Source organism: Ovis aries, chromosome 5, assembly GCF_016772045.2.
Source record: "Ovis aries strain OAR_USU_Benz2616 breed Rambouillet chromosome 5, ARS-UI_Ramb_v3.0, whole genome shotgun sequence".
Taxonomy (NCBI): domain Eukaryota; kingdom Metazoa; phylum Chordata; class Mammalia; order Artiodactyla; family Bovidae; genus Ovis; species Ovis aries.
Window position 1 is genome coordinate 69,581,254 of NC_056058.1, and position 15,684 is coordinate 69,596,937.

General features: G+C 44.2%; 1 long non-coding RNA gene across 1 annotated transcript; it reads left to right on the forward strand.

The window, feature by feature from the left end:
- Nucleotides 1-11,473: 11,473 nt before the first annotated feature.
- Nucleotides 11,474-14,876, forward strand: LOC132659898 (uncharacterized). Its single transcript, XR_009600915.1, has 2 exons — nucleotides 11,474-12,520; nucleotides 13,192-14,876. It is a non-coding gene; the product is annotated as an uncharacterized LOC132659898 (long non-coding RNA).
- Nucleotides 14,877-15,684: the final 808 nt, after the last annotated feature.

Genomic DNA, 15,684 nt, shown 5'->3' on the forward strand with positions numbered 1-15,684 from the left:
CCTTTCTTCTCAGCACCCCTGCCTCTTAGGTAGTGTACCTCTGTGTAGCAAAGGAAGGCTCCCATCAATAGTCATTTATTCTAGAAGCTGCTGAATCTTGCAAAAGAGGTGTCCTTCCTGCTATCATAGGCCAGTGTCTCCATATGTGCTCTGGGTCACTTCCCCTCTTCAGTTACCATCTTCCTCTCCATTTTGTTTTATTTATTTAATTTTTGCAACTTCGTCTCAACTGCACCTTAAAATCCTTCCTTATCTCCATATCTTTCTTAAATGTCACATTGTAAGGTCTCAGTGTTGGCCTCTCTTCTGACTCTACAAACCTCCGTATCTACTGCTGCGGTTTGGAATCCCACCTCTGTGTGTGTGTGTCTCTAGCCCACTTCTCTCCCCTGAACTCCGAGACCCCTGTCTATAGTTGCTTACCTTAGATCTCATCTAAATTAGAACTCTTGGTTCTCCCCTCCCAAATCTGCCCTTTGCTACCCTTCTCTACTTCCATAAAGGGCATTTACTCATCTCAAACCAAATGTGATAGTTCTGCTTCTGGTATACATTTCTAGTTTTAGTTTGCTCACTTCTTTCCCACCCTTCCAATGCAAGCTGTTCTCTCTCATGACAATCAAAGGCCTCAAACTGGTCATTCTGCTTCTGCTCATGCCACTTGCAGTCCATTCAAACCATCGACTAGAGTGACAGTTGAAAAGGCCAATCTAATTGTCAGTCACCTGCTTAGACTGTAATCTAAGTAGATTCCCATCCTACCTCAGGTAACATCTGAATTTGTCTCCCTGGTCCTGTAAGCTCTGCCTGATCTGGGCCCTACCTGGCCTTCCAGTGTCTCCCTTTTCTGTCCTTCCTCTGCCCTGAAGCCAGCTGTACCATCTTTCAGTTTTTGAGTTCACTGTTCCTGTTCCCGGTGTGGCCCCCGCAGGAGGCATCACCTGGTTTCAGGGCAGATACCTCCTGAATTGGGCTTCGCAGGTGGCACTTGTGGTAAAGAACCCACCTACCAATGCAGGAGACATGAGATGCCGGTTCAGTCCCTGGGTTGGGAAGATCCTTCGTTGGAGGGCACAGCAACCCAACTCTAGTACTCTTGCCTGGAGAATCCCATGGACAGAGGAGCCTGGCAGACTGAAGTCCATAGGGTCACATGGGGTCAGACACGACTAAAGTGTGCATGCACACCTCCTGAGGGCTTCCCTTGTGGCTCAGCTGGTAAAGAATCCACCTGCAATGCAGGAGACCTGGGTTCGATCCCTGGGTTAGGAAGATCCCCTGGAGAAGGGAAAGGCTACCCACTCCAGTATCCTGGCCCGGAGAATTCCATAGACTGTATAGTACATGTGGTCGCAAAGAGACACAACTGAGTGACTTTCATAACTCCTGAATTGCATTTCCATACTGCATACCCATTGCTGATTCCATGTAAGGCACAGTTGATGCTCTCTGACTTCACATCAAGTGGAGAAGCTGCTCACTTCCCATCATCTTACATTTCACATAGTCACCTTCAGCTTCCTTACCTCACACACCGGAGCACTCTACCTCATCCTGCCAAATCCTTCTCTTAAATGTTTCACAAAGGCCTGCTTCTTGCAGTGTGTGTCATTCCTATGCAGACCACCATCTTTTCTCACCTGGGATGTTCTCAGTTCAGTTCAGTCGCTCAGTCGTGTCTGACTCTTTGCGACCCCATGAATCACAGCATGCCAGGCCTCCCTGTCCATCACCAACTCCCAGAGTTTACCCAAACTCATGTCCATCGAGTCCGTGATGCCATCCAGCCATCCAGCCATCTCATCTTCTGTCATCCCCTTCTCCTCCCACCTTGAATCTTTCTCGGCGTCAGGGTCTTTTCCAGTGAGTCAGTTATTCGCATGAGGTGGCCAAAGTATTGGAGTTTCAGCTTTAGCATCAGTCCTTCCAATGAACACCCAGGACTGATCTCCTTTAGGATGGACTGGTTGGGTCTCCTTGCAGTCCAAGGGACTCTCAAGAGTCTTTTCAAACACCACAGTTCAAAAGCATCAATTCTTCAGCACTCAGCTTTCTTCACAGTCCAACTCTCACATCCATACATAACCACAGGAAAAACCATAGCCTTGACTAGATGGACCCTTTGTTGGCAAAATAATGTCTCTGCTTTTCAATATGCTAATAAGCGTCTTTTAATTTCATGGCTGCAATCACCATCTGCAGTGATTTTGGAGCCGCCCCCCCCCCCCAAAATAAAGTCTGACATTGTTTCCACTGTTTCCCCATGAAGTGATGGGACCAGATGCCATGATCTTCTTTTTCTGAATGCTGAGCTTGAAGCCAACTTTTTCACTCTCCTCTTTCACTTTCATCAAGAGGCTTTTTAGTTCCTCTTCACTTTTTGCCATAAGGGTGGTGTCATCTGCATATCTGAGGCTATTGATATTTCTCCTGGCAATCTTGATTCCAGCTTGTGCTTCCTCCAGCCCAGCGTTTCTCTTGATGTACTCTGCATATAAGTTAAATAATCAGGGTGACAATATACAGCCTTGATGTACTCCTTTTCCTATTTGGAACCAGTCTGTTGTTCCATGTCCAGTTCTAACTGTTGCTTCCTGACCTGCATATAGGTTTCTCAAGAGGCAGGTCAGATGGTCTGATATTCCATTCTTTTTCAGAATTTTCCACAGTTTATTGTGATCCACAGAGTCAAAGGCTTTGGCACAGTCAATAAAGAAGAAATAGCTGTTTTTCTGGAACTCTCTTGCTTTTTCAATGATCCAGTGGATGTTGGCAATTTGATCCCTGGTTCCTCTGCCTTTTCTAAAACCAGCTTGAACATCTGAAAGTCCATGGTTCACGTATTGCTGAAGCCTGGCTTGGAGAATCTTGAGCATTACTTTGCTAGCGTGTGAGATGAGTGCAATTGTGCGGTAGTCTGAGCATTCTTTGGCATTGCCTTTCTTTAGAATTGGAATGAAAACTGACCTTTTCCAGGCCTGTGGCCACTGCTGAGTTTTCCAAATTAGCTGGCATATTGAGTGCAGCACTTTCACAGCATCATCTTTCAGGATTTGAAATAGCTCAACTGGAATTCCATCACCTCCACTAACTTTGTAGTGATGCTTTCTAAGGCCCACTTGACTTCACATTCCAGGATGTCTGGCTCTAGGTGAGTGATCATACCATCGTAATTATCTTGGTTGTGAAGATCTTTTTTGAAAATCTTTTTTCTTGATATCTCTAGTCCTTCTGTGTATTCTTGCCACCTCTTCTTAATATCTTCTGCTTCTGTTAGGTCCCTACCATTTCTGTCCTTTATCGAGCCCATCTTTGCATGAAATGTTCCCTTGGTATCTCTAGTTTTCTTGAGATCTCTAGTCTTTCCTATTCTGTTGTTTTCCTCTCTCTCTTTGCATTGATCGCTGAGGAAGGCTTTCTTATTTCTCCTTGCTATTCTTTGGCACTCTGCATTCAGATGCTTATATCTTTCCTTTTCTCCTTTACTTTTCCCTTCTCTTTTTTTCTCAGCTATTTGTAAGGCCTCCTCAGACAGCCATTTTCCTTTTTTCCATTTCTTTTCCATGGGGATGGTCTTGATCCCTGTCTCCTGTACAGTGTCACGAACCTCCATCCATAGTTCCTCAGGCACTCTATCTATCAGATCTAATCCCTTAAATCTAATTCTCACTTCCACTGTATAACAGCTTCTTATTCCTACTTTAATATTATTTTCCTAAAACTATTCTCCAAGTGGCACCCAGAACAAGTTTTCCCACTCAGCGAATGTTATGGTATCATTTAACTTCAGACACTGTAGTTTTCACCTCTAGAAGTTTGATTACAGTCTTTTTTTTTAATATCTTTAATCAATGTTTTGAAAATACAGAACACAGTTATAATCTCTATTTTAATGTTCTTGTCTGCTCATTCTGACATCTGTGTCAACTCTGGGTTGGTTTCAATTGACTTTTTTGTTTGTTTTTTCCCCTTCTTACAGTTCATGTTTTCCTACTGCGTTTGACAATTTTCAATGAAGTATCAGATGTGAATTTTACTTTTTTTTTTTAAACAGAGTGTTTTTACATTTCTAGAAACATTCTTGAACTTTGTTCTAGGATATAAATAAGCTATTAATACTTGGAAACAGTTTGATTCATTTGAATCTTGCTTTTAAGATATCTTAGACAGGACTAGGGTTAATTTCCCCTCAGTACTGAGGTACAACTTTTTTATTCTGTGTTTTCCCATGTATCTTTATGAAATGAATCTTTGTATTACAAATGAGGGAGTGAGGCTTCCAAAGTTTGTGAAACAGGTGGTGACAGGTTGTTGGAGCCGAGTCGCATTCACATCTGTCTGGCCCCAGTCTCTGTTTTTTCCTTCAGCTTTATTGAAACATAACTGACATAGAGCAGTGTGTAAGGTGTTCATTGTGTTGATTTGAGGTACATATATTACAAAATGATTACCACTGTAGTGTTAGCTAACACCTCCATCACATCACATGTTCATCTTTTTTTCTGTGGTGAGAACATTTAAGATCTGTTAGCAACAAGTTATATAATACAGTATTCTTAGCCATAACACCATGCTGTACATTAGATCCTAGGAACTTATTTTGTCTTATAACAAAGTTTGTACCCTTTGACCAACATCTCACTCTACTTGTTTCTATAAATTTGACTTTTTAAAAATCCACATATAAGTGACACCATACATATAGTATTAGACTTTCTCTGGCTTATTTCTTATCATAATGTCCTCAAGGTATATTCATGTTGTTGCAAATGACAGGATATCCTTCTTTCTCACTGCTGAATAATATTTCATTGTGTGTGTCTGTATATATGTGTATCACAGCTTTTTAATCCATTCATCTGCTGATGGGCACTTAGGTTGTTTTTGTGTCTGTGAATGTTACTGCAATGAACATGCAGCAGACATCTCTTTGAAATCCTATTTTCATATTCTCTGGATGTGACTAGGTGTGCTGGGTCATATGGTGGTTCTGTTTTTAATTTTTTGAGGAATGTGGTTAAGACTCTTAGTAGTCTGTTCATTGTTCCATAAATTATGAGGTTTTACAGCCTGGCTGTTGGGAGCAGTGCTATTCCTAGCTCTGTCTGAGCTCTGGCATTCTTCCCTTTAATCCAGTTTCTTGCATGCATGTGGTGGACTCTGGAGGGAGACCCTCTGCAGATTTTCATGGTTCTCTCTTCCTCTCTAGTGCCCTAGCTGCCATGGTCTTCCCTGAGTTTCTGCTTTGTTTCTTCAGCTCTGGGAGCTGGCCACTTTGTGGCCTTGAAGCCCATAAAGCAGTATGCTGGGGCAGTCCTAGAACTCACTTCATTTGTTTCCCATTCCTCAGGGATTGCTGTCTTTTCTTGCCCAATGTCTATTCTCCTGGAAACCATGTTTCTTAGATTTGTCTTGGTTTTAGTTGTTTTGCGCAGGTGGGTAAATTGGTCCTTGTTCCATTTTTCTTGGTTGAAATCAAAAGTTCCCTCCAGGTATCATCTTTTCTTTCTTTCTTTTTTTTTTCCAGGTAAAATTACATACATCAAATTTACCATTTAAAAATTTTAACCATTTAATGTGTACAATTCAGTGGCTTTTTAGTACATTTGCATTGCTAGGCAGCCACGACCACTACCTAATTTCACTGCCCATTAAGCAGTCAGTCCTCATTTCATTTACTTTTTAACGAAGCCCATTTGCCCTTGGGGTAAACTCTACATGGCTCCGAAGGTTATGTGGTGGCTCCCAGGGACATGATGATGTGAGGAATCACCTGGAAATCTCTTCCTAGTGACTCAACTCACACCCATCCATCCTTTAGCTCTCCACAGAGACAACTTCTCTTACCAGAAGCTTTTCCTAATACCCTAATATTGAGTTAGGTTCCTTTCTTTTTGCTCAATTAGCCCCAGACCCTTAGACTTCTAGTGCTTATCAGACTAAGGTGTGTCTGGCTGTCTCTTTTATCCCGGCAGCTGCCTGAGGTCTATCTTCTGTCTTGCCTGGAATGTGGTAGGTGTTCCAGTATTTGCTGAAATGAGGGACTGTGTCCAGGGAGATCTGGTGACTGCACTGTGTCCAATGTTAACGTCATGCAGAGTCAGGGCTGAGGAGCCTTCCCTCATCAAAGGCTTCTGCAGAGAGGTGTGGGCAGAGCACAAACATGGGGGCTGACCTCCCGTTCCATCCTCCCCTCCCCCTGCCCTGGTAGATGATTGTTTGTGTTCTGAGACGTTCCCAGCCATCGGGGTAGAAATGTGAACCGGTTTTCTTTCTTCAGGAATTACTACCAGTGGTGTTTTGTTGACCTTGCCTTTATGTTGTTCAGTCACTCAGTTGTGTCTGATTCTTTATGACCCCATGGACTATAGCGTGCCAGGCTTCCCTGCCCTTCACTATTTCTTGGAGTTTGCTCAAACTCATGTCTATTGAGTCGATGATGGCATTGAATGATTTCATCCTCTGTCACCCCCTTCTCCTCCTGCCGTCAGTCTTTCCCAGCATCAGGGTCTTTTCCAGTGAGTCATCTCTTCACCTCTGGTGGCCAAAGTATTGAAGCTTCAGAATCAGTCTTTCCAATGAATATTCAGGGTTGATTTCCTGTAGGGTGGGTGGTAGGTGATGCTTAACAGAATTTCAGCAGATTCCATAGCTCTCTGGTTACTTTTGGTTAAAATGAATTTGGAGCTTAGAATATAAGGCTCAATCCTATTTGTCTAAAAACTCCAGTCTCAAACTCATCGCAAGCCTTCTCCCTGTGGCCCAGCACAAGCTAGAACTGGGACTGAACCGACACTGCATGTTCTTCTCTTGATCCCCCTCCCCTGCCCTGAAGCTGCCAAGCCCCTCGTAGGTCTTCTGCAGCCCAGTGCTGGGGGGCGAGGGAGGTGGGCAACTGGAAAAAGAGAGATTCTCCTTGTGTGACTGACCGCATGTTGGTTATGGGGAGTGTCCTGGCTTTGCTCTGGGTGTTGGCTCTGTGTAGTGCTGGTGGCTACCACTGTGTGGGTATGTGTGTGTGATCACATGCTCCTCCATGCCTGTGGATCCCTGCCCTCCTGAGAATGGCAGCCATGCCTCTTCCCACACGTCTCGCTTGTGGGACTCCTCTTGCTTGGACCCAGGGCCATCCATGGCCTCTGCCCTTCTCATTAATAACCACCAGGGTCCACAGTAACAACCATGGGGCCCTTCGAGGGCCACAGAGATTTGGATGGGGTGAAGGTTTTCCAGGCACATCACATCAGAGGCTCTTTAGACCCTGTAGTCCTGGGCTCCTCTGGCAGGTGAGCCATCTCTGGGCCAGGAGTAGCACCGTTGTTTGAGTTCACGTCCCCTCTCTGTCCCGATGATGCAGTGAGAAGAGTAAAAGGACACCCACCGTTCTCAGACACTCAGGATGCTCCTCACCATGCTCAGATCTGTTGGTGGCACCAGGAGGGCCTATAATTTCTGCAGCTCAGCAGGTGTGCATTTGGGGGACACCTTCTTGCAGGTCCCCCAGTCTTCATATGAGATTTGTTTAGAGCTACTCTTGGCTACAGGAGGGGAGGAACTATGCTCTCCCATCATGGACATAGGATTTTCCTTGTTGCTCAGTCATGTCCGACTCTTGCGACCCAATGGACTGTAGCCCACCAGGCTCCTCTGTCCATAGAATTTCCCAGGTAAGAATACTGGAGTGAGTTGCCATTTCCTTCTCCAGGGAATCTTCTTGGCCCAGGGATCAAACCCAGGTGTCCTACATTGGCAGGTGGATTCTTTACCACTGACCCACCAAGGAAGCCCTGGGTTTTCCCTGCAGACACGCCAAAGCTAACTTTATCAGGCTTTCCTTCCTTGATGGTTAATGGCTGGTTCTGACATCTCTCAGCAAGCCCAGAACAAACTTTAGAACATGCTACACTTGGTGGCTTTTGGGGACCTAAGCCCCATGTGCTCAAGCAATGGGAACAGGGAAATGGCCGATCTTCCATTCCTCCCTAGCTCAAGTGATTGCTTGCAGAGGAGTGGTTTATCTTTGCATTCTCCAAGTCCGCAGCACTTTCGGGGGTAGACAATCAGTTTGTGGGATTGAGTTACAGCAGGAAGTATGACAAGTGGCTGCTGGGTGTTGTCTGTGTCCTAAAAAACACCAGTCATATTGGATTAGAGTCTACCCTAAGGACCTCATTATGATTTAATTAGCTCTTTAAAGGCCCTCTCTCCAAATGTAGTCACATTCTGAAGTACTGGGGTTAAGAATTCACCATATGAATTTTGGGAGTGGTTAGGAGAGACCCAATTCAGCCCATAACAGATGGTGTTTCCATTAAAGAGGTAAGGCTAAGTGGTAGTGACATAAACATAACTTGGACTTCACTTTTAAACCTGTTAAAACTTCAAATAATGATTCTTGATAAATTCTGAAAAATTGGTAGGTGCTTTGCAGTTTAAAATTTTATGTAGATGACTTAATAACTTTTAAAAAATTGTTTGAAATCTGCCTAATCCAATTTGCTTTTTCATGTAGAAAATATCTATTGAGTGGTCACTAGGGCCCACTCCAGTGTTCTTGCCTGGAGAATCCCAGGGACGGAGGAGCCTGATGGGCTGCCGTCTATGGGGTTGCACAGAATCGGACACGACTGAAGTGATTTAGCAGCAGCAGCAGCAAGTGCCAGACACCATTCTAGCTACTAGGAATATATTTGAATAAAATGGATACAAATCTCTATCTTCATCCTATTCTGTTTTCTTCCACTATCTGCAAAATAATAGTAAGTTATACCATATGCTATAGTGATAAGTGGCATGGAAAAAGTAAAGTAGGGAAGAGAGTGTATGTCCTTTGGGTTGGTGGGTTGAAATCTTAAATAGATTGTAGATGGTCACATTGAGAAGGCTCTTATGAACAAAAATTTAAAAGAGGTAAGGGAGGAGTCCTGAGGACATGCGCCTTTAGTAGGACTGTCTAGGCAGAGGAGAGAGCAAGTGCAAAGGCCCTGAGCTAGGGATGGACTTGTCTGAGAAAATGCAGAGGGGTCAGAAGGGCTGGTGGGTTGTGGATAATAGGGTGAGGAGTGGGAAACAATGCCAGAGAGGTAGGCAGCGACTAAATCATATAGAATCTTGAGAGCCATGAGTCTGAGGAAATGGATCTGAAGTGTTGGTCCCTGGGGGACTAAAGGATTGTTGGGGACAGGGTATCACTGGGCCAAGAAGATGGAGAGTGGGGTGCCTGAGGATCAGACTACAGACAGTTTGAAGTTATTGGTAGTGATCTCATCCAGGAGATGACCACAGCAGTCAGTGCCTCAGGTAGTGGAAGCCAAGCTCATTGGAAGAGAACTATGGGAATTTTGAGAGCAGGGTCTTAGAAGGGATAAACAGAATGAAGGCGTGGTTTTAGAGAGAATGGCAGTGAGCCAGTAGTTAAAATTCTTCAAGCAGGGAAGGGACTGACCCAGGCATTTGCAACAAAACAGGCAATGGATGGTGTATTCTGATGATGAGAGATTGATTGCGAGCTGGGGTTTCAGGGCAGAGGGGAGGGTGTGTGGTCTGGAAGCAGCAGGGGATCTAGAGGCCCCCTCTTAACTGATGCTCATGGGCAGCCGGGGAGAGATGGCAGCCAGGGGCCATGATTCCCTCTAGCTGTGAAATGCGACTGACTTTTAGGATATTGCTGTTGATGACTACTTAATAAAACCTAAATGATTATAACTTAATATTAGGCTTCTTAGTCTAGATAAAATTGAGTGAGGATTTTTGAGAAGTTCTTTTCCTGAAAAATGGAATAGCAGGAATTAATCATTTATGCTCCTTGGTCTTCAGATAGAGGCATCTAGGATTAAGGCAGAGCCTCTCTTTACTGCTTGTAGGCTCATCATTGCCTTGACAGGCTACATCCAGAGCACCGTGGGAGAAAATGCTGACTTAGTAGAAGACATGCAGTTGCCAGGAGAAGAGCAAGAATGGAGGGAAAAAGAGAAAGAAAAGGTGTTTGAAAAGTCAGTAGGCATGTTTCAGGTGGAATGAACTGGGAGAAGGGACTCATTCACCCTAGAGATGGGTGGTCACAAAGCAGTGGTTCTCCAAGGGTGTCTGGGTCTCTATTAGGGATGTGTGAGGTTAAGACCATTTCAGTAATCACACTAAGATGTTAGTTGCCCTTTTCATAAGCATATAGTGAAGTTTTGTAGAAGTATGACATCACAGCTGATTGACTGCGGTGGCAGATATGAAAACCCACTTGTCTTCTTGTAAGCCAGATATTAAAGAAATCTGCAAAAACGTGAAACAGTTTCAGTCTCACTAAATATTTTTTCAGTTGAGAACATATTTTTAATAAAAATATGTTAACATTAAAGGGGTTATTACAATATTTAAATCAACTAGTAAATATTTCAGATTCCCATTTTGAGTTGTAATGCTGTATATACTGATAGATATAATCTTTATAAGATTATAAAAGATTATAAAGATTTTAAAATAAAAGCTCTTTATGGTCCTTAATAATTTTTAAGATTGTAAAGGAATCTTGGGATCCAACAATCTGAGAACTAATAGATAAGAGGCCAGGCTCTGGAGTTAGTATGCTTAGGTGGGAATCCAGGCTTTGTGATCTTAGGCAAGTTTCTCGACCTCTCTGAGACTTTAGAGAGTCTGTGTCTATGAACTAGGCCACCTCAGGCAAGTGTTGTGAACAAGTGAAATAATGTATTAAAGTCACTTTGCACAGTGATATTTGGGTACAGAGTGCTCATTTCACAAATGTTGATTACTACTTCACGTAACAACTGACCAAGTGCATAACTCTTTGCTAAGTGCTGGCAGGATGTAAAATGGCATAAGTCACAGCTCCTACTCTGAAGAGGTTTGTTGCCCAACAGGGTAGAGATTTCTGGATTTGTAATTGGCATCTGCGAGTTCAGTTCCCAGCTCTACCCTTGACTAGTGACCTCACCTTGAGCAAGCCACGTCCTGTGGGTAAAGTCAGATGATAAAGGCATTGTGGCAGTCCACTGAGGAGACAATAAATTCCTGCTGTATCTTCCAGGCACTGCTGTCCCCAGAACTTAATTTAACACTTGGATTTGTCCTTCTTGAAAATCACGCTACCCTTTTATGCTTTCCATTTTCAGAACCTGCCTTTCTTCTGGAGATAAGTAACTATGCCAGCAGAGGGCACCTTCTGCCTTCTTATTCATGCATTGGCTCCTTTCTCTAATTTGGAAATGTTCTAGCTGAGATGGGTGGCAATTGCCGGGTTTTGTCTTCAGGACACTCACAGCTTTGTGAATGTGCTAAATTTTGTCTGAAAATCCTGACTCGTTTTTTTTATCAGTCAATACAGATTTATTGAGACCTCTTTAAATAAATAAAGGGGTTTCCCTCATAGCTCAGTTGGTAAAGAATCCACCTGCAGTGCAGGAGACCCTGGTTTGATTCCTGGGTTGGGAAGATAAGGGAAACGCTACCCACTCCAGTATTCTGGCCTGGAGAATTCCATGGACTGTATAGTCCACGGGGTTGCAAAGAGTCGGACATGACTGAGCGACCTTCACTTTTCACTCACTTTAAATAAAACTGAAGGGAAGGTGTCGGTGCAAAGGAGATTGTGGGTGTCGCCACCATCATCTGACACTGAGGATCATGGACTCTATTCCAGGCCCTGTTAAGTGCTTCACTTGCAACATTTCCTGAACTCTCAGAACACCACCACGGGGTGGGGGTAGGTTATGGGCACTCATTTCTAATGGCTGTAAGCCTGGGCTCTGATTGGTTAGGTAACTTGTGTGAAGTCCACTGTGGTGGAGCTGATTCAAATCCAGAGGAAGTGGGCCGATAGCAGAGGAGGGTGAGATGGCTGTGAGCTGGAAGGGGAGGTAAGATCTGGACAGAAGGAAAAGACCAGGGAGAGTCTTGTCAGGCAGGGGAAACGGTCTCCAGTGGAGCTTGCCCTCAGTGGTGAGCCCTGAAAGTGGGGAACAGGTCTTACTGCTCCAAGACGGTGGTTCTCAATCTTGTCAGGCACAAACGCCCCTTTCTGTAGAAAGTATTTTGTAACACCTATTTTACTATCCTGAAGTGAAATTCTAAAGTAGCACATATCTGTGTTTACATATATGTTTACACTTGATACAAAAGCAAAGTATTACTTCCTATCAGTTGAGTAGCAGGCTTGCTGGTGACACAGCAGAGAACGGCAAGTGCCGGGCTAAATTCCCTAACTGTCCAGCAGGGGGCGGTGTATCTCGTCCTCGGCGTGCGTTATCTTTGGGCCGCTCCCCTCTCCGTCGCAGTGGCCTCATGCCACACTCCTCCTGAGGTGGCGTGATTTTCTCCCTGATGGCTCCTAAGTGGTCTGGGGCGGGTGGGGACTGAAGAGAGGAAGTCGCAGAGCATGGAGCTGACCTCACCAAGTTGGTGTGCTAGATTTCTAGTCACATGAACTCGCCAGGATTAGAGTCATGTTCTTTCAAGTTTTACTTCTGTTGTTCAATCTTTTGCTTAAAAAGTGATCATGAAGCTACAGGTTTGTTTTATTTTCTTTGAAATTATTTTTTAGGTTACTTTGTATTATAGCAAGTGGTAGGGACCTGGGGCCTCCCTTGTGGCTCAGCTAGGAAAGAATCCACCTACAATGCTGGAGACCAGGGTTCAATCCCTGAGTCGGGAAGATTGCCTGGAGAAGGGAAAGGCTACCCACTCCAGTATTCTGGTCTGGAGAATTCTATGGACTAGTCCATGGGGTCGCAAAGAGCGGGACACGACTGAGGCACTTTCGCTTTTCAACTATACATTTAATATTTTTCTCTAGTGGATTTTTCTTTAACCTAAATACATATATTTAAATAGAAACCTTAAATAAATGTATAAATTTAAAGCTTATATCACTTGGCTTAACTAGAGGGTAACCAAAACAAAACCCCAATGAAATAAAGCCAAATTACTACATTCTTATTTATATCTTGGTTTCCCACCAAAGTCCATTGTCTTTATAAAAAAGGAGCTTAAGAAGTGTTAAAGACATGGTCATATCAAACCAAGACTATCCTTAAAGAAATCAGAGAGCTAAAAGAGAAGTGAAAGGGAATATTTTTCTCACTAATTAAGAGAATCCACATTATTTAAACTTTTATCTGTGTACCCTGAGAATCATCTACCATACAACAGTGGATAAAAAGTTTCCCATTCTGGAGACAGGTATAGCAGATGGCTTCCTGAACTTGAAGTCAAGGGTCCACTTACTAGCTGTGTGTTCTGAACTCGTCACTTGCCCTCTCTGGGCCTCTCTGGCCTCACCTGTAAAACGAGCTAAGAAGAGAGGATCTCTAAAGTTCTTCTGGATCTAATAGTCGAAGACTCTGAAGCCCTGATTCTCATCCGAAGGAGATCTAGGACTTAAGGTGGGTATCCTTTTATTTTGTGTTTAGAACCTTTGAAGGGAGTTGGGGAAAACCACGGATTCCCAGAAATTCCGACCAGCACTGTCTCTACGTTGGGGCAATTTAACCTAACGTAGCAGAACAGCTGAGTGTTTAGAACCTGGAGTCCAAGATCAATTCAGTTGTGTCCAACTCTTTGCGACCCCATGAATCGCAGCACGCCAGGCCTCCCTGTCCATCACCAACTCCCGGAGTTTACTCAAACTTGCATCCATCGAGTCAGTGATGCCATCCAGCCATCTCATCCTCTGTCGTCCCCTTCCCCTCCTGCCCCCAATCCCTCCCAACATCAGAGTCTTTTCCAATGAGTCAACTCTTCGCATGAGGTGGCCAAAGTGTGGAGTTTCAGCTTTAGCATCACTCCTTCCAAAGAAATCCCAGGGCTGATCTCCTTCAGAATGGATTGGTTGGATCTCCTTGCAGTCCAAGGGACTCTCAAGAGTCTTCTCCAACACCACAGTTCAAAAGCATCAATTCTTCAGCGCTCAGCTGTCCAAGATACCTGCATTTAAATCCTTGCTGTACCTCCGGCATGTATGTATTGAAACTTTGAGCAAGTTACCCTCTTTGGCCCCCGTTTCTCTAATTATACAGTAGGGACAGTGATAGAATTTATCCATATTGTGAAGATGAAACTATAATGTTAGGTGCTTACTCCAGGGCCTGGTCCATGTCTCAGCAGTGATTCCTATTTATTATGGTAATTCCTAAGATTGATTTATTTTAAATGAAACTTGGAAGTAAGCCACTGGGAAACTGTTTGGTGGCCCTGTCCCCAGTGTCTTAAAACTAATGAAATGAATGTTTCCCAATAAGGGGAAGCCTAGTCTGAGAAAGGTGAATGTGAGTGTACAAGGCTGTCTAATTACACACAGCCTTGGTGCTGAATATGAGGGCCAAGTGTATTTGTGTGGGTTTTAGGACTTTTGAAAAAAATAATTTTTTTTTAAAAGCTTTAGCTGAGCAGCTTGTGGCTTTCCAGCCCACAGGTTTCCTGCGTCTCTGCCCGGCCCCTTGGTGCAGGTGTCTGCATGTGTGCGTGTGGGACGGAGGAGAGAGTGTGGCGCGGTGAGGTGGGGAATAGCAGAAGAACAGAGTTCCCCTTGATGGCCCCTGACCTGCTCTGTCACCATGGCAGGTCTGTTCTCGCCCTTGTGGGGCTGGGCAAGGTGGCGGGGGCAGCCGAGCCTGACATTTGAAAGAGCAGTATCGCTGTCTTTGAGATCTTGCTGCCACTGCTGGGACATTCCTGACCAGGTGGAATTCTCCTGATGACATTTTTTGGGGATGATCATGTGACAACTCCCTGGAGCACAGAAAGTTCTGTTATTAGAGCTGTGGACCTGGATTTTCATTCTGTCCTGACCACTAATGAGCTCTCTGACCTTTCTGAACACTTTTGTTTCTTCTTTTCCTTATTTGTAAAATAAAGGTTAGATCATACCCGTGGTTTTTAAGTTACAACTTATTTGCGTACGTGTGGGGTAGATGTCACAGAGCCTTTGGACAAACTGATGAGAGTTATATAGATTCTGTCTCCAAAAAAACATAGGTCCCCACTCATTTTGTATAATATTTGAGGCTGTTTCAAGACAGCCCTGGAAATCCTTCCGTGGAGTCCAGGTGGCAAACCACTGATTCTGTGCTTTATTTAGTTTGCAAGCTTCCATGAAGCCCATGCCTTCCAAGTTGGCATTCCTGCTGAACCTAATGCAAATGGAGAACCTGTCCATTTACAAATGTGTTTAGCATACTCTCCCTCCACAGTCCAGCAAAGAGAGCCTCAGCCCAGCAGGGGCATGAAGGAGCTGAGCTACCAGGGCCTTTGCGTGCGGCTGTGCAGGTTTTTTCCTGCACAAGTCATCCCAGTTGATAGCCACACCTTTTCCTGTTCACACTAAAGTAGGACCTGGGCCAAATGTAGTCTTTGCAACATATACTTGCATACCAAAATATAAAGTCCAGCAGGAAATTCTCTGCCCAAAGACTTGACCCGAGGCTGACTCTCTCTGTGTTGGCTCAGTAGACAGTATTAATCAGTGACTGGAGAGAGGGGTCACTGAGAGACCAAAATATGCACTTACGACTTGGGCAAGACTGAGATCCTTGAATGAGTTAGGATTCTTGCGGAAAGTGACTGCATTTGTTGGAGTTCTTAGTTTGCAGACAACAGAAACCAATTCAGCTGACTTAAGCAGGAAGGTGACATATTAGAAGCATGTCAGGTGGTTCACAGAAATGTCAGGAAAGC